Source organism: Balaenoptera physalus (assembly GCF_965194825.1).
Source record: "Balaenoptera physalus genome assembly, chromosome: 15".
Taxonomy (NCBI): Eukaryota; Metazoa; Chordata; class Mammalia; order Artiodactyla; family Balaenopteridae; genus Balaenoptera; species Balaenoptera physalus.
This window is the reverse complement of record NC_138894.1, coordinates 37,531,645-37,544,100: the sequence shown is the minus strand read 5'-3', so window position 1 is coordinate 37,544,100 and position 12,456 is coordinate 37,531,645. Positions and strand designations below refer to the sequence as shown.

The 12,456-nt window shown below is 44.4% G+C and overlaps 1 protein-coding gene and 1 long non-coding RNA gene across 2 annotated transcripts in view; one reads left to right on the top strand and one right to left on the bottom strand.

The window, feature by feature from the left end:
* The window catches only part of ADD2 (adducin 2), a 110,408-nt gene extending 107,006 nt beyond the window's left edge, over positions 1–3,402 (bottom strand). The window contains exon 1 of the mRNA XM_082426012.1: positions 2,089–3,402. The gene's annotated coding sequence lies outside the window, so the exon portion shown is untranslated. The remainder of the gene's footprint in view (positions 1–2,088) is intronic.
* Positions 1–12,456, top strand: part of LOC309643419 — a 149,901-nt gene that overhangs the window by 48,346 nt on the left and 89,099 nt on the right. The gene's annotated exons all lie outside the window — the stretch shown is intronic.

Below are 12,456 nucleotides of genomic sequence, written 5' to 3'. Positions count from 1 at the left end.
TTCATTTTCTTTTTCTTCCCATCTACTTCTTAGTCTGCCTTGCTATATTTTATGAATCCCTGTAAACTGTCTTAAATCCCTTGTAGAACACAGTAGATGATAAATATATTTATCAGAGTCTTTTTTATATGTATTTAAAATCTTGACCCTAAACCCTCTGCCAACAAACACACTTGATCACCTGTAAACTCTTAAGAATAGCTGAGATTTACTAATTCCAGCACCATATTGATATTTAAAGTAAACTCAATTCAAACCTAGAAACCACATGCAGTGCATCATTTCTGGCAGTGTTGTATACTTTGTATGTGACAAGCACATTTCTAATCAGGCGAGACAATTGGGTGAACAAGAAAGAGCATAGGGCTTGCTAAAAAAATGGTATGGATTTTGGATCAAAGAGTGATTCTCCCAAATGTATTAACATCATACTAATAATGAAAAGTTTGCTCTTACTGTGCCCTTCTAGGGGTGGGGGGGGTGGGGAGTGAAGGTAAGTGGGGGGGTCTGAGCAAGATCTTGGTCCACAGGCAGAATGAAGGTAGAACATTATAAAGTAGAAATATTAAATGGCCTAGCCCCTTTTAAAATCTGTAACATATACTCTTCATATGTCAGTGAGAGGGGTGACTTGCAAGTCTGAAGCTTCACAGCTCTCTTCCTTGGTCATACTCATTTAAAATTTAAAGCACTTTCACTTCAAATGTTACCAATTATTTTTCCCTTAAAATAAAACATCATTTTCACATCCCATTAACGAGGACATACCTCACTGCACAAGTTCAACATCTCCTGTATCTCCACCAGATCCACACCCTAGATGTGAGAGGAGGGAGTCCACCTTCCCCATCATTTGCTCCTGCCAGGACGCCGGAAACCCCTTATTTGGGGTTAGTCAGAAAGCACAAAACGTCCCTTTAGGAAACTGAGATTTGATTTCTAGTATTAATAAGGCTCTTAATGAGTCAGTTGAATCTTAGCTGACAAACTGCAAGAGGAGGGAGGAGTAGGCGTGAAGAAACAGATGGGTAATAATCATGTGTCAAAGATAAAGGACAATTTTCAAAAGAATTTGATAGGGTGTGGGCTTGGGGGCTTTTTTCCCCCTTCTTTTCTTATCTCTCTCTGTCTCTGTCTCTCTTTCTCTATCTCTCCCCACCCACCCCCTTTTTTCTTTCTTTCTTTCTTTCTTTTTTCTTTCTTTTTTGTCAGGGGGTGGAGATTAGAGAAGAAAAGAAAGGGGGAGAAAAGGCAAGACAATAGGCTAGACCCGAGCGCCCGATCAGCATCCTAAAGCAGTCTGCCCCTCCCTTCCCCCTAACACTAGGTAGGCTGGCTGTGGTCGCGATTTCAAAACAAGCAGACGATGGCCCCCGCCTCGCGGGTGGAGCGTGGCCTCCTCCCGGGTGCAGGAGGGGAGGGGAGACAGGGGAAGAGAGGGGAGGAAAGACGAAATCTAAGAGATGAACAGACTGGCCCGATCTCCTTGCGGACAGTGGCCTTTTTTCCCTCCAAAGTGGTGGGGTCGCATAAAAATTCAAACCCCCTGGGGTCCGCTCACGTGCCAGCGGCCCTCCTCCCAAGGCAAGCTGCTGCCGACGCCGCACCTGCTAGCCCCGCAGCTGCGGCGGCGCCACGGCGATGGCGAGGCCCGGGGAGCGCGCCCAGCCCTGCCGAGCGGGTCCCGCGGCTCCCCGGGAGGGCGGCGGCGGAGCGCAGAGGGAAGGGAGGGGCGGCCCCGCGAGGCGAGGCTTGCCGCCCGCCAGCCAGCCGGGACCGAGAAGAAAGCCCCACCTGTGAGGCGCTGCGCTCGGGGCGGGTGGGTTCGATCTTCCCCAGGCAGAGGCCAGCTCTTGGCAGCCCGCTTTCCAAAGAACCTCCAATGTTACATCAGCAACAGAAACCTTTAGGCATAAAGCACAGACGAGGGGAAGGGCTGCATCGCAGACGCACTCACTAACAGACGCTCACCGATCTGGACCAACCAGCTCCTGTTCGGTAGAAGGATGCTGTAGGGGGGTCTCAAATTCGCTTAAAATAAACAAAACCAAGGCCAGCCCATGGCGCCCATTCCCAAGACGGGCTTACCTCTTGCAAGGCATCTTATCCGTCTCTGGTCCTCCGCTGCGGGTTGTTGGGGGTTTGTTTTGTTGGTTGGTTTTTCTTTTTGGGAGCTGCTTGATAAACGCACCCAGCTAATCGGCAGAGCAATGTTTTCTACTCATCCTGCAGCCCCGCACTTGCCAGAGCTGCCTGGAAATCCACCAGCAACGCAGCTTCTCAGCGTCAGTGGTAATTACAGACAACAGAGACTGCTACTCCTTGACAAAAGGCTTTCGTTCCCGCTCGTCCCTTACAGCCCTGATGTCAGAATTAAATCCATTTCCAGCACGAGGCTAGGAGGAAATGAGAGCTCTCTCGGCCCTGTGCGCTGACAAAAGGACGCTTGGCGGTGCCCACAGCGCCCCCTCTAGCGGGCCGCTGCCCGGACGCCCGAGGGCCGCGGTGCTGCAGTGCCCCCGCCCGCTCGCAGTCTCGCCGCCCGCGCTGCCGCAGTCCCGCCGCCCAGGCCCTCTGCCCACCGCCACTTCCGCACCGCGAGCTGACAGGAACAGCCAAGAGCCAGTGTGAGGATGTGGTTACTAGGAAGAAAATCTGAAACTTGAGCTCCGATAGAGGTTGTATCCTCTTGGGATTAAATAGAAGCAAAGTCTTGTATTTGTAATATTTTTTTGTCTAGGAAGGACATCTTGCTTTAGAAGATTAATTCTATTCGTAATTTTAATAACAATTGTTTGGCCATTTGAATTCCAAGCCAAAATCATACCTATTCTAATGCTGACTCCATTTTCCACAAGGGCAAAATGTTTGTTGTTGCCCTACCCTCTGCGGTTATGGGCCCAGCTCCCTCCAATTCTCACTACTTCCTCCTCTCACCCCCTCCCCTCCCGCAGTCTCCCACCCCAGCGGGAACAGGTGTTTGGTGAACGTGCAACTGGATGGAGAACCAGAATACTTGGTTACGTCCCAGACGTGCCATTAACTAGCTGTGTGACCCTGATGAAGTCACTTAACCTCTCTGGGCCTTATTGTCTTACTCTGTAAAATGACAGTGTCCCTAAGGCACCACCCACTTCTAATTTCTGATAGTGTTTCTCAATGTGGGGCCCTCAGAAAGTAGGGATATCAAGTGCTAGCTTGAGACTTTAGGCCCCATAATTTTTAGTCTTTAGACTTTAGACCCCATAATCTCCATCAACTCCCCAAAGCTCACCTACATCAACATTCACACTATGTTTTTTTTTTCAACATCTTTATTGGAGTATAATTGCTTTACAATGGTGTGTTAGTTTCTGCTTTATAACAAAGTGAATCCGTTATACATATACATATGTCCCCATATCTCTTTCCTCTGTGTCTCCCTCCCTCCCACCCTCCCTATCCGATACCTCTGGTGGTCACAAAGCACCGAGCTGATCTCCCTGTGCTATGCGGCTGCTTCCCAATAGCTATCTATTTTACGTTTGGTAGTGTATATATGTCCATGCCTCAAGTCCATTCTCTAGTAGGTCTGTGTCTTTATTCCCCTCTTGCCCCTAAGTTCTTCATGACCATTTTTTTTGTTTTTTTTTTTTAGATTCCATATATATGTGTTAGCATATGGTATTTGTTTTTCTCTTTCTGACTTATTTCACTCTGTATGACAGACTCTAGGTCCATCCACCTCACTACAAATAACTCAATTTCGTTTCTTTTTATGGCTGAGTAATATTCCATTGTATATATGTGCCACATCTTCTTTATCCATTCATCTGTCACTGGACATTTAGGTTGCTTCCATGTCCTGGCTATTGTAAATAGAGCTGCAGTGAACATTTTGGTACATGACTCTTTTTGAATGATGGTTTTCTCAGGGTATATGCCCAGGAGTGGGATTGCTGGGTCGTATGGTAGTTCTGGTTTTAGTTTTTTAAGGAACCTCCATACTGTTCTCCATAGGGGCTGTATCAATTTACATTCCCACCAACAGTGCAAGAGGGTTCCCTTTTCTCCACACCCTCTCCAGCATTTACTGTTTGTAGATTTTTTGATGATGGCCATTCTGACTGGTGTGAGGTGATACCTCATTGTAGTTCTGATTTGCATTTCTCTAATGATTAGTGATGTTGAGCATTCTTTCATGTGTTTGTTGGCAATCTGTATATCTTCTCTGGAGAAATGTCTATTTAGATCTTCTGCCCATTTTTGGATTGGGTCGTTTGTTTTTTTGATATTGAGCTGCTTGTAAATTTTGGAGATTTATCCTTTGTCAGTTGCTTCATTTCAAAATATTTTCTCCCATTCTGAGGGTTGTCTTTTCGTCTTGTTTATGGTTTCCTTTGCTGTGCAAAAGCTTTTAAGTTTCATTAGGTCCCATTTGTTTATTTTTGTTTTTATTTTCATTTCTCTAGGAGGTGGGTCAAAAAGGATCTTGCTGTGATTTATGTCATAGAGTGTTCTGCCTATGTTTTCCTCTAAGAGTTTGATGGTGTCTGTCCTTACATTTAAGTCTTTAATCCATTTTGAGTTTACTTTTGTATATGGTGTTAGGGAGTGTTCTAATTTCATTCTTTTCCAGGTAGCTGTCCAGTTTTCCCAGCACCACTTATTGAAGAGGCTGTCTTTTCTCCACTGTATATTCTTGCCTCCTTTATCAAAGATAAGGTGACCATATGTGCATGGGTTTATCTCTGGGCTTTCTATCCTGTTCCATTGATCTATATTTCTGTTTTTGTGCCAGTACCATACTGTCTTGATTACTGTAGCTTTGTAGTATAGTCTGAAGTCAGGGAGTCTGATTCCTCCAGCTCCGTTTTTCTTTCTCAAGATTGCTTTGGCTATTCGGGGTCTTTTGTGTTTCCATACAAATTGTGAAATTTTTTCTTCTAGTTCCGTGAAAAATGCCAGTGGTAGTTTGATAGGGATTGCATTGAATCTGTAGATTGCTTTGGGTAGTAGAGTCATTTTCACAATGTTGATTCTTCCAATCCAAGAACATGGTATATCTCTCCATCTATTTGTATCATCTTTAATTTCTTTCATCGGGGTCTTATAGTTTTCTGCATACAGGTCTTTTGTCTCCTTGGGTAGGTTTATTCCTAGATATTTTATTCTTTTTGTTGCAGTGGTAAATGGGAGTGTTTTCTTAATTTCACTTTCAGATTTTTCGTCATTAGTGTATAGGAAGGCAAGAGATTTCTGTGCATTAATTTTGTATCCTGCTACTTTACCAAATTCATTGATTAGCTCTAGTAGTTTTCTGGTAGCATCTTTAGGATTCACTATGTATAGTATCATGTCATCTGCAAACAGTGACAGCTTTACTTCTTCTTTTCCGATTTGGATTCCTTTTGTTTCTTTTTCTTCTCTGATTGCTGTGGCTAAAACTTCCAAAACTATGTTGAATAATAGTGGTGAGAGTGGGCAACCTTGTCTTGTTCCTGATCTTAGTGGAAATGGTTTCACTTTTTCACCATTGAGGACGATGTTGGCTGTGGGTTTGTCATATATGGCCTTTATTATGTTGAGGAAAGTTCCCTCTATGCCTACTTTCTGGAAGGTTTTTATCACAAATGGGTTTTGAATTTTGTCGAAAGCTGTCTCTGCATCTATTGAGATGATCATATGGTTTTTCTCCTTCAATTTGTTAATATGGTGTATCACATTGATTGATTTGCATATATTGAAGAATCCTTGCATTCCTGGGATAAACCCCACTTGATCATGGTGTATGATCCTTTTAATGTGCTGCTGGATTCTGTTTGCTAGTATTTTTTTGAGGATTTTTGTACCTATATTCATCAGTGATATTGGTCTGTAGTTTTCTTTCTTTGTGACATCTTTGGTTTTGGTATCAGGGTGATGGTGGCCTCGTAGAATGAGTTTCAGAGTGTTCCTCTCTCTGCTATATTTTGGAACAGTTTGAGAAGGATAGGTGTTAGCTCTTCTCTAAATGTTTGATAGAATTTGCCTGTGAAGCCATCTGGTCCTGGGCTTTTGTTTGTTGGAAGATTTTTAATCACAGTTTCAATTTCAGTGCTTGTGATTGGTCTATTTGTATTTTCTATTTCTTCCTGGTTCAGTCTTGGAAGGTTGTGCTTTTCTAAGAATTTGTCCATTTCTTCCAGGTTGTCCATTTTATTGGCATATGATTGCTTGTAGTAATCTCTCATGATCCTTTGTATTTCTGCAGTGTCAGTTGTTACTTCTCCTTTTTCATTTCTAATTCTGTTGATTTGAGACTTCTCCCTTTTTTTCTTGATAAGTCTGGCTAATGGTTTATCAATTTAGTTTATCATCTCAAAGAACCAGCTTTTAGTTTTATTGATCTTTGCTATCGTTTCCTTCCTTTCATTTTCATTTATTTCTGCTCTGATCTTTATGATTTCTTTCCTTCTGCTAACTGTGGGGGTTTTTTGTTCTTCTTTCTCTAATTGCTAGGTGTAAGGTTAGGTTGTTTATTTGAGATGTTTCTTGTTTCTTAAAGTAGGATTGTATTGCTATAAACTTCCCTCTTGGAACTGCTTCTGCTGCATCCCATAGGTTTTGGGTCGACATGTTTTCATTGTCATTTGATTCTAGGTATTTTTTGATTTCCTCTTTGATTTCTTCAGTGATCTCTTGGTTATTAAGTAGCGTATTGTTTAGCCTCCATGTGTTTGTATTTTTTACAGTTTTTTCCTGTAATTGATATCTAGTCTCATAGCGTCGTGGTCGGAAAAGATACCTGATATGATTTCAATTTTCTTAAATTTACCAAGGCTTGATTTGTGGCACAAGATATGATCTATCCTAGAGAATGTTCCATGAGCACTTGAGAAGAATGTGTATTCTGTTGTTTTTGGCTAGAATGTCCTATAAATATCAATTAAGTCCATCTTGTTTAATGTATCATTTAAAGCTTGTGTTTCCTTATTTATTTTCACTTTGGATGATCTGTCCATTGGTGAAAGTGGGGTGTTAAAGTCCCCTACTATGATTGTGTTACTGTCGATTTCCCCTTTTATGGCTGTTAGTATTTGCCTTATGTATTGAGGTGCTCCTATGTTGGGTGCATAAATATTTACAATTGTTATATCTTCTTCTTGGATTGATCCCTTGATCATTATGTAGTGTCCTTCTTTGTCTCTTGTAATAGTCTTTGTTTTGTTTTTTTTTTAACAATTTTTTTAAATTAATTAATTTATTTATTTATGGCTGTGTTGGGTCTTCGTTTCTGTGCGAGGGCTTTCTCTAGTTGTGGCAAGCGGGGGCCACTCTTCATCGCAGTGCACGCGCCGCACCTCTCACTATCGCGGCCTCTCTTGTTGTGGAGCACAGGCTCCAGACGCGCAGGCTCAGTAATTGTGGCTCACGGGCCCAGTCGCTCTGCGGCATGTGGGATCCTCCCAGACCAGGGCTTGAACCCGTGTCCCCTGCATTGGCAGGCAGACTCCGAACCACTGTGCCACCAGGGAAGCGCTAGTCTTTGTTTTAAAGTCTATTTTGTCTGATATGAGAATTGCTACTCCAGCTTTCTTTTGATTTCCATTTGTATGGAATATCTTTTTCCATCCCCTCACTTTCAGTCTGTATGTGTTACACTATGTATTTTTTAAAATGTGATGACAGGGCAAGTACAGCTTCCAGAAAATCCTCTGGTCACCACCCCCAATCAGATCATAGCCCCTCTGCTCCCTCGAGATTCTGGGGTACCACAGTCCCATAAAAATCACCAGACCCCACCACAGTGCTGCTGCAGAATCAGAATCCCTGGAGGTGGGCCCAGGAACCCATATTTTTAACAAGCATTCCTAGGGATTCCTTTGCACACTAACATATAAGAAATGCCACTGTATGCAAGCTACTACTGACATAGAAAAGGAGAAAATGCCCACCACAACAACCCTAGGACACCTGGCAGGCATTTCATTTCAGATGCCAGAGTAAATTTTGTCTTTCTGCTCTAGCTCCCCCAGCCCTCCATCCCCTGGTCTCTACCCATCCTTCCCACTCAGAGCTCCTCATCCATTCCCACTTCATCTTCAGAATCAGAGTCCATAAGTCCTCTCCCCATTCTCCCGTCAAAACCCACTAGAATTACAAGTAGCTCAGCCACCAGGACCCGAGGTCTGCCTGGCCAGAACCAGGAAATGATATGTTTATGGAGACACTTCAGGCAACTGTGCACTACTGGTGCTGAGTGATAATATGTGGGAAGTTGGAAATTCCTTCTCTGTAGCCCTGAAATCACAGGTATGGTAGGCCCTTTTCTGAAATAGAACCCAAAAAGGGAATAGAGAATTTTTGTTTAGTCCAGAAATAGCAGGTTTCATAAATCCCCTTGGTCATCACCATCTCTCAAAAATTTCTCTTCCTGGGCTTCCCTGGTGGCGCAGTGGTTGAGAGTCTGCCTGCCAACGCAGGGGACACGGGTTCGAGCCCTGGTCTGGGAAGATCCCACATGCCACGGAGCAACAAAGCCCGTGAGCCACAGCTGCTGAGCCTGCGCGTCTGGAGCCTGTGCTCCTCAACAAAAGAGGCCGCGACAGTGAGAGGCCCGCGCACCGCGATGAAGGGTGGCGCCCACTCGCCGCAACTACAGAAAGCCCTCGCACAGAAACGAAGACCCAACACAGCCAAAAAAATAAAATTAATTAATTAAAAAAAAAAAATTTCTCTTCCTGGTGTGTAAGCATTCTCAGACTAATAATAGCCAACTCATTTTGGCTCCTGCCATTGTTCTGAGAGCTTTTTACTCATTTAATCCTCACAAGGACTCTATGGGGTGGAAATATTATTACCCTATTTAATAGATGAAGAGACTGAGGCACAGAGACGTTAGGTAACTCTCCCAAGGTTGCACAGCTAGTGGGTGGCAAAGCCAGGATGCAAACTTAAGCACCATGGCTCCAGAGCTGACCTCTAACTACTACCTTGCCCATGCCCTCTCAGAGAGGAAAAAAAATTGACTTTAAAAAGCAGAACTAGTACAAGACACTGATAAAGTCCATAAGGCTGACACACTCTCCTTTCCCCCCCACCAAAAAAAAAGAAAAAACTGATTCTGCTTTGATTTTGCTCTTCCAGCCATCACAGAATCTTAAAAAAATAAAATCCCTCCAGCTTCTCCCGGATGCCATCTGAATATGATGAGTGCTGGGAAGAGTTGTGCCATTCTGTGGCTTTAGGAATTATTCAAATGTCAGATGGGAAACAAGACTTCATTGTATTAATTTCCATATTAATAGCCTATATGGAATTTTAGTTGAAGTTCCAGAAGTTCTCATTCAATTCCAAATTCACTTTGAAATCCAACAGAAGGAACCAGAACTAGCTGGCTCCATCAAATATCATCAGAATTCAAAGTCCTCACTTGCAGAAAGCTCGAGTTGCCTGGCCCTTGACAAGGGACAGAAGAGCATAGGAGACTCCATGTCAGACCCAGAAAATCACATTTGGCTAGCCTCCAATAGCCAGATAAAATTAGACTTTCTGTTAGGCAGTAAAATTATTTCTAATCTCCAAGTCTCTTGACAAAAATGTTTCTAGCCAGCAATAACTTGTAAGGAGAGCAGGTGTAACAGACACCTGCAGTGTCTAACAGATCTATGTGGCAAGGAACTGAGGGTGATATCTGGCCAAAAACCAGCTAGAAACTGAGGCCATCAGTCCAGAAGTCCTAGAGGAAATGAATTCTGCAGACAACCACATAAGCTTGGAAGCAGATCCTTCCCCAGCCAAGACTTCAGCTGAGACCCCAGCCAAGACTGACACCTTGATTTCTGCCTTGAGAGAGACCTTGAAGCAGAGAACCCAGCTAAGCCATGCCCAAGCATGACTTCTGACCCACAGAAACTGTGATATAATAAATGTGTTGTTTAAAGTTGCAGAGTTTGGGGTAATTTGTTGCTCAGCAATAGATAACTAAACACAGGGCCTTAGCACTCTCCAGGGCCAGACATTCTTATCAACGGCCTTCCCCAGGGCATGCTGGAGGTGCTGGAGGAACTGACACCCCAGGGAATCGGCTCTCAACCTATGACCATCAGGAGTTAGTGGATAAAGAGCCCGGCTCCCTCCTCTGTAAGTGTGGGGAGGACCCCCTGAGGCGTGTTGTGCGTAGTTTCCCAGCAGGCCCCAGCAGGACTGAGCCCCAGCTGCCCACAGCCTCACCTGCTCAGCATGCATCTTTCACTGTCTGGCTCTTCTCCCCTATATCATTTTCCCACTCCCCTATTGGTACTTCCTGGAATTGCCTCCCTGATAAACTATAAATTATGTCCTCCTTTATGGAAATCAAATTTAAGACAGGAGAGAGCAGGGAAGACAGGGCTTTCAAAGCAAGACCAATGGTAAATTCTAAGTCTAGATCTCCTGAAGACACCCCTCTCCCAACAAGTAAAAGGTCAGCCAACCCCATGGCTGAGGCCTGCTGTGGAAAGAGAATGAAACTTGAGTCCAGGGCCTGGGACTCCAGTCTTGGTCCCAAGGACTGTGTGGCCTCAGTAAAGACTCTGACCCCCAGGTCCAGCTGTAAAGTGAGGGTAACAGCGCTTGCCCTCTGTTATGGGCTGACTTGAGCCCCCCAACCCAAATTTCTATGTTGAAATCCTAACCCCTAGTACCTCAGAATATGACTGACTGTATTTGGAGTTAGGGTCTTCAGAGAGACAATGAGGTAAATTAATAAGACAATTAAGAGATTAAAAAACTAGGTCATGTGAGTAAGTCCTAATCCAATAGGATGCTGCCTTTTTAAGAAGAGGAAATGTGGATACAGACTGACACAGGGAGAAGACAGCCATCTACAGCCAAGGAGAGAGGCATCAAGAAAACCATCCTGCTGACCTCCATCTCTTGATCTCAGATAAATTTCTGTGGTTCAAGCCCCCCAGTCTGTGGTATTTTGTTATGGCAGCCCTAGAAAATGAATAGTCTTCTGCCACCCAGGGTTGTCATGGACACCAAATGGGACAACAAGTGAAAGTACTTACAGTCTTATTATTGATGCCAAAAGCTCAGCCTCTGTGCACTGGTGCCGAATCAAATCTCAGAGGCAGAGTTTTGCATGAAGTAGAGAATAATAGCTTTATTGCTTTGCCAGGCAAAGGGGGACACAGTGGACTCGTGCCCCTCCAAAACTATCTGTCCCAACCCAGGAGGATTTAGTGAGGAGTTTTATAGCAATAGTTCAAGGGTGGGGTTGCTGACAAGATTAGGGTGTGTGCAAGGCCTGCACTCCTCTAATCTGGTCTCAGGTAATCTTCTTGATGAGCTTCTCTGGTTCCTTTGATCTGGCCTCAGGTGGTCTTCTCTGGTATGAAGAATGCTGACATCTCCCATTTGCTGGGTTTTAATTCTATAAAGAGTTTAAAGATATTGTTATGTGTATCCCTTGAGGTGGAACCAGGACCCTGCCCCAAGGCTGCACTATTGTTTCTTAGCTGCTCCTCCCCTGTCTCTGCATCCCCTCCCTTCCTGGATGACCAACTGTTCGAATCTGCCCTTTGGAACTCAGGGAAGGTCCTGGAGGCTGGAGTCTGTTCCCTACAAGAAACGGGGAACACGGAAAGGCTTCCGTGCCCAGGAGCCCCACAGGGTCCTGCTCAGTTTCATTATCACTGATTAAAATGAGGCCACCAGCAACGGTAACCCCACCCACATGAGGGAAGAACCACACAGGGCAGGGAGGCACCACACACGACTGGTGTGGAGAGGCCCCAGACTCCAGAGGCAAGGCGATCCTTGTTATGAAGTGGCAAAGAACTTGACTAAATTGTGTATTAGTGTTTTGTCAAAGGTAGAACTTGAAAGAAATGACCTTGGATATTTAGCAGAGACTTTTAGGCAAAATATTGAAGGTGCGCTCTGGGTCCTCCTTACTGCTTACAGCAAAATGCAAGAGGTGAGAGATAAATTCAAGGAAGAATTGTTAAACAAAAAGGAACCAGAACTTAGAAATTTAGAAAATTCTCAGCCTATCTATATCGCAAAAGGTGAGAAAGCCTGCTCTGAAGAGAGCACTAAGGGTGTGGCTGAACAACCGTTTGATAAAGAGATCATGGGTGCAACTCATAGGCTTAATCAACTATCTCAGCAGAGGCCAGGAAGAGAGATGGGATTAAGAGCAGCAAAGACACTGCCAATTTGAACTAAAGGGGAAAGATAAAGCAGGACAGAATGAAGGAAGGTTGTCAGGACAAGACCACAGAGCTATTCAGTGGCAAACACGCACTGTTCTTCAAGGAAAGGGAAGAATGACCCACAGGCGATTCAGAGAGCATCTGGGCTGCCACTCTGACCGCAGGCCCAGGGGGCAAGTCTGTTTCCTGTTAGTTTCAGAGGGCAGGGCCACTGCAGAGAGCTGTGTGGGGTTATGCTGCCATCCCAGTCGACCTGGAAGGTGGGACGCTGAGCCAAAGAGGATTATTCTGA